Source organism: Nannobrachium achirus, assembly GCF_963921795.1.
Source record: "Nannobrachium achirus genome assembly, chromosome: 16".
Classification (NCBI taxonomy): Eukaryota; Metazoa; Chordata; class Actinopteri; order Myctophiformes; family Myctophidae; genus Nannobrachium; species Nannobrachium achirus.
The window spans coordinates 33,797,505-33,804,642 of NC_137823.1; positions in this window are offsets into that span (position 1 = coordinate 33,797,505).

A 7,138-nucleotide genomic window follows, 5' to 3' on the forward strand; every position below is an offset into this window, starting at 1 on the left:
CCAATCTAATCCACTGTAACACTGATTCACCTTCATCTCTGATGGAAAACAACACCAATGCCATTTTGTTACGGCGCTAAAACAACTACGTACGGGTCATGACGGCACAAGCATCCCTCAACACCCCGGCTGCCACCTTTGCAATGGAGACACAGTCGAGCGGAACGCTTGTTTATCTTTTGGAGCTCATCCGACCACACCCACACTACTGTAGCTCGCTGGCGGCATATTTAGGGTTTCTCTTTCCCTTTTTTAACGCACACACTCTCTCATTTGCTTTATCGCTTATACCTCCGTCTGTCACATCCCTCTTTTGTATCTATTTCTATCTCTCCCTATCGTCACTGTCAAGCAGAAACCTCGTATCTCCAAGTTTCAAACGTGTATGTTCTTTCGTGAAGCAAAGCCCTGCTTCATCAGACAAGGCTGTCGCACAAATTTATAGTGAAAACAGCCGATCTACAAGCACACAAGGCCTCGCGATGCGAGGCGTTGTGTGCTTGTAGATCGTCGGTTTTCACTAGTTTAGTTAATTTTTCTTAAATGATAAAAAACGAACGGTTTGGGACATACGAGGTTTCCACCCGACAACGATGCTATCTTCCTCTCCTCCCCTCCCTGCCTCTTATCCAGATAAACTTTCTCTCCCTCCTATACACCCCTTTTCTCTCTCTCTCTCTCTCTCTCACTCAACCCCAATCAAACCCCCCCACACACACCCCTCTCACTCTCCTATCCCCCTGTCAGTGTAATTCCATTGGTGTCAGACCTCCCAGGAGGGCCCAGACACAGGTAAGATAGCTGCTAGCACGGCGGGGAGGCTGGGCTGGCTGGCGGCTTCCTGACGCCCCTGCACACCCCCACCTCAGCCCCCCCTCCACCCCCAGGGGGGTCAGTGTCATTGTTGACATTGGACACATGCTCGTCGCGGTGCGATATTAAATCTTCTCATTTGATTTGGACTGTAATTATGTCGTAAAAACAAACTGGCTGTGAAGCCGTGGCCCGCCAGTGTGATCTGCTTTCATCAAGTGCAGACTGGCTTAATTATAGAGTGCGCCATCCACCCATCTTTCACTGGGCAGCTTTTCCCTGCCGCTTCTTTAAGCCATCGCATTCTTTTATTGTGCGTTAATCACAAGGCAATTGGGCTGTTTGCGATGGCTGGGGGTAGGTTTTAACACTGGTCCATACACATCCTGCATATTATTGAGAAAAGGAAAAAAAAAAGCCAGGAGTTATCCTGGTGGAACGTGGGTAATGGAATCTGATGTCTCCTCCATTTAATGATACAGTGTTCAAACCACAAAAGCATTTCAAACGAGGAATGTGTGTGCAAAGAAGAATCCTATTTGCACACTTGGAGTTAAAATATGAAGTTACACATTATAACAGATATAAATATCACAGCTCCATCAGATCAATTTGACGATGAATATGAGAAGGGATAAAAGTATCTGTTTAGAAGTGTCAGTGGCCTCTTGCGCTAATTTATTTAGCAGGGAGAGCAATTGTAAATTAATTTCATATTCTTTCATTATTTTTCATGTGCTTTTATTTCTGGTTCATTATCTTTAGGAGCGGGGGGGGGGGGGGGGGGGGGGTAAAACACTTCTAGGAATAACACTCTCAAGTATGAAGATCTCTGAATTTTATGAGCAAATTATCTCCTCATATAGCCCTGGCTTTTTATCTGCGTTTTATGGCCAGACATCTGAAATGCATGTTTGCGCAGGTCTATATTTGCCTCATGGCTAAATCAAACCAGATCCTATCTTCACATCAACACACACACACACAGCAGGCCACCAGATGCCAGATCACAACATATGGGAATATGTATATTCACTTTTGCTGTACTACAAGCAATATGTTTTTAACGAGTGCTTCAAGAGAATCGATTGATCACTGAACTGTGTTGTTTTAATATCGCAACCAGAGGCAGTCTAGGTTTTAAAGTTGCATGTTCTTTTTGCAGGCTCAGATTAGAAACAGTTTTCGAGCAGAAAGCACCCAGACCTCCGCCAAGGCATCAGAAATGTGTTCAGAAATCGGTCAGCAATTTCAGTTATTTATTTATTCATGAAGTGGTTTTTACATGTTTTGCCTAATTTTGAGCATGTGAACAAGTAAAACTATTGGAAGATTTGCTAGACTAGATTCATACCAGATGCAGCTTTTAATTACACTTACTGTATTGAGTGTGTTCCGTGTAGCCACTAAAATGCAATAATTTGTTTCCACATTCTGTATGACTTTATGTGACTGTTGTCCACCAATGTTGGTGAGAATCCACACATCTTCTAGATATTTTGTTCAGGGTGGACAAAGTTGGAATCTGACTCCCATCATGTCACATGTCTCTCTCTCTCTCTGCCTTCAGTTTCCTGGATCCCTTCACTCAAAGTCAGGCAAAAATGAACCAAAATAATATTTGTTCACAAACAGACAACCATGTTACCTATCTTGGCAGAGGTAATAAAGACATGGTTCTTAGACAGAATCAAATGCCCTCTGATTTCATATAAGTAACTTAGTATCCAAAATGTACTTAAGTACTGTAATCAATTCTGAGGTGATTGTACTTTACTTGAGTATTTCCAATTTCCAGTACTTTTACTTCTACTCCACTACATCTCGGGTCCAAATATTGTACTTTTGCTCCACTACATTTATTTGAAAACTTACTAGTTCCTTTGTAGATTTTGATTAGTATTACAAAACACACATTAACCACTTCAGCCCTATACTGTATATACAATATTTGATAATAGCTGATCTACAAGCTCACAATGCGCCGCGATGCAACGCATTGTGAGCTTGTAGATCAGTACTTTAAGTACATTTTGATACCAATACTTTTGTACTTTTCCTCATTTATTTGTACTTTTACTTTTACTTGTAACAGAGAACTTCTACATGGCTTAGTATTGATACTTTTACTCAAGTCAAGTACTTTTCCCACCACTGCACGTAACCTATCTTGGCAGAGGTACAGTAATATTAAAGACATGTTTCTTAGACAGATTCAAATGCCCTCTGTATTCATATCACGACATCTCCCTGACAGGGTTCACCCTTTGATGCTAGCAATATGAAACACTAAAAGGAACCATGTTTCCAAGACAAAACTATGCAAAAAGCCTTTTGCTATTCAGCGCTGAAGAGAATACAGCAAAGAAGGCAAATACGTATGTTTTTTTTAAAGGTTCTTTAAAGAGAGGAGTGGTCGTGTTGGGTGAAAGATGTTGGAGAGATGTTTGGGTTTTTGACCGCCTTTATGCTTTTAATAGCGCTGATGAAAGAGGGACGGATATGAAAGACGGCAGCAGGGTCAAGGACTGTGAAAACTCCCTCCATGTCTGAGGCTGCTGGTCTTTTATGACAGCTTCCTCTGTGTTGGGACAGGTGTGTGAAGTGCGCACCTTACCAGAAATAATTGCCCTTGCTCTCGCTCTCTCTCTCTCTGGTGGGTCATTGTGAGTGTGTCCCTTTTGCCTGAAAAGAACACAAGCAAGGAAGATTTTAAATGGCCACACAGTAAAATCCTGAGTGTCGAATGTGAAAATGGACCCACTGTTTTTTTTTTATGAGTTAAATCAACACTCAGGATTATACAGTGTAGTAAGCTCCCTAAAAGATGCAAAGACAAAGCCGCACGCACGCACGCACACACACACACACACACACACACACACACACACACACACACACACACACACACACACACACACACACACACACACACACACACACACACACACACACTTTTATAACGTACAAATTTAAGAACACACAATTACAGGGACTTCAGTTGTAGGTATCCCATAAAACAGAGCAGTTTAATGGACGGTGGTATTCTGTGCGTAAACACAGTGCCATAAATAAAGTCTGCTGACGGCGTTCTATATCAGAGAGACTGCCGGGCCGCGCTGCAGAGACCATTATGCCACCATTGAGGAGAGTCATAAAGGTGATTAACAGCTGCTCCTAATTAAAGATCAATAGAGAGTCCTTTTGTGGGGATTTGCTAAATAAATTAGGAAGCCCACACTGTCCAATAGTGACACTGTGATGGATGAGGAAGTGTATTGATTTATACATTTTTTGGGGAGGGGGCCACAGACGCAACCAGACCAGAGATCACAACTGACCGAAGACCTGGTGTTTGTTTTTGAACGAGACAGATAGGTCCATTGCCCTTTTAGTCAAGCCCCATCTCACCCCTACGCAGGCACGTGCACACATACAGTAGACATCAAAGGGGGCTTGAGCCCCTGCCCTTTTATCTGTCTGTAAAAATTGCCCTTTCCAGACCATAAATGCAATTTTTACTATGGTGAAAGAAATGCAAATGTCCTCTTTCCATGCCATACATGAAGGCAGCATTCAATAGAATTGCCTTGTCAAAACTCTCCTGAACTTGAATGCAGCATCTTATGTTGTAAGAATTGCCCTCTCTGTGTAGAAGTCCATGCCATTACGCCACATCTCCAGTATTAACTTGGTTATGCTTAGTTCAGTGTGGTTTCACATACCGACCTCCAAGCTCACAACGTGTCGCACTGCGATGCGTTGTGAGCTTGGAGGTCTGCTATTTTCGGTGCTTCCACCAAAAGGCCCTTTTGGAAATTCCAGCCCCTGCCTGTCTAATATTCTCTGCACGTCCCTGCACCTACAGACTTGGAGAACATACCGTAGCAATGTGCAGTCTGTTCCAAGTTACATCAGAAGAGGGATAAATGGCATACTGCACATTATTCTCCTAATGTACCTGCTTTATCACTGACTGTTTTAAATGCAGTGACTGGCTTGAAAACTGTGATCATTACATCCACTGTGTGGAGGAAAACACAAGACTTGCAGTGCCAGCAGTGAGTCATAACAGAAGCAATCAAGCCCAGCATTGAAGCCATTGACACTTTTCACTGCATGGATACATAGATAATATTATGTGCTTGAAAAACTATTTCCTGTGTACATTGCAGTGTAGTTTTCTCCACAATTGAGCATTAGGTTTTCATAAATTGCATTGCGCACGATTACAACCATGCAAGGCAGTGCAATTTTCAATACAGTGCACCTCATTTGTTGAAGAGCAAAATGCCAAAGTCTAGAGGCCAATAACCATTTAACTAGACCATTTTGTAGCAGATAATGTTAAAAAGAAAGATGGCAAATTCATTTTTCAAAAATAAAACTGAATAGAATGATGACACCACTGCATAACACTGTTGAGTGAGTTGAGCTCAGAGTCCAGAGCTCATTTAATAAACAAGTACACTATTTTAAACACGCTGAGGGAGTTTCATCTTTATGGTCTGGGACTAGGGCTTGAAGTGAAAATGGGCTTAGGGTGCAGGCTAGTTGGTAAGAGCCAAAACGGCTAAAACCATCTGCCCAGCTTTGTTACCATATCTAATATACTGAATTGTCAGCATCAGGGATCGAATCCAGCTATACAAAGACTAGAGGTTCGCGGCCCTTCGGGCCGCTCACATCTAGAGTCCACGCCCGCTTCTTTACTAAAAAACTTTTTTTTTCACAAAAAGTAAAAAAAATAAATAAATGAAAAATAAGAAAAAAAAAATTTGTGGAAAAAAAAAGTAAAAAAAACAAAAACATTTGGGGGGGGGGGGGGGGGGAACTATTGTGGCGGAACTATTGTGCCGCAGCACGTTTCCGGTCGGACATATTACTGTACTGTACTGTACTGTACTGTACCGTACTGTACTGTACTGTACTGTACCGTACCATACTGTACTGTAGTGTACTGTACTGTACCGTACTGTACCATACTGTACTGTACTGTACTGTACTGTACTGTACCGTACTGTACTGTACTGTACTGTACCATACTGTACTGTACTGTACCGTACTGTACCATACTGTACTGTACTGTACTGTACTGTACCGTAGTGTACTGTACTGTACTGTACCATACTGTACTGTACTGTACTGTACTGTACTGTACTGTACTGTACTGTAGTTTATGGTACTACTGTACTGTGCCGTACTGTACTGTAGTGTAAAAGTACTATATAAAATCCAGATATTAAAGTTTGTATTATTATTATTATTACCCTTATTATTATTATTGTATTATAATATCTATCTATCTATCTATCTATCTATTGATAGATGTGTGTATCTAATCTATCTTTCTGTGGCTCTCAGTATAGATAGATGTGCTATATTAATTCCATATATTATTATTGTTAATAATATGTGTTTTAATTATTATGATTGTTTTTCTTATAATTGATTCTCTATAGTACTATCTATCTATCTATCTATCTATCTATCTATCTATCTATCTATCTATATGCAGATAGATAGATACATCTATGATCGATGTATCCATCTATCTGATGCCTCTCTATGGGGGGAACTATTGTGGCGCAGCACGTTTCCGGTCGGACATATTTTACCGGCGGACGCACTCCCAGTTAGAAACTGCGCATAAATAAAATGCCTAACGTTATGTGGCTGTAATGGGATGTACATACATGAAGATTATGGTAATGTGATCGGGACTCGTGCCTAAGTGATGGACTGTACTGGAATGTGGACAGTAGTGCTATTGACTCTGCAAACGTGAGTACATCATTTGTTTAGCTAACAGTTAGCCTTGTGTTGACTTTACGTCAGCAGCACGTTACGTCAGCAGCACGTATGGCGCTGGTGTGACGTGGGACGTCGGCACGTGTGCCACGTGATCAGTCCTAGCCAATTGGAGTGCTGCATTTGGTCGTGTCGCTGAGCTCCGCTCTGTCTCTCTACTCTCTCTACTCTCCACCCCCCCATCCTCCCCCCATCTCTGTTGCTTGCAGCTTGCAGGCAGTTACTTAGTTGGAGACGAGTGCGTTGTGTTTACGCCCATTTGTGACGCAAATCGCGTCGCCGGTCAACGTTGGATCATTCCGTCAGGAGTGGCTGCTCTGCGTGAGGCAAATTTTGTTAAATTGAAATAAATGCGGTTCAAAGAGTGGCATGTTTAAAATGTGGACATTTTAAAATTTTCACGTTTGTTCGACGTGGTGGCTATGTTTGTGAGAGGTGTTTGTGGGAATATGTAGCTAAACATTCTGGTTTAGGATTGCCTCCAAGTGCTCCCCAGGAGTTTACTGGAGACTAT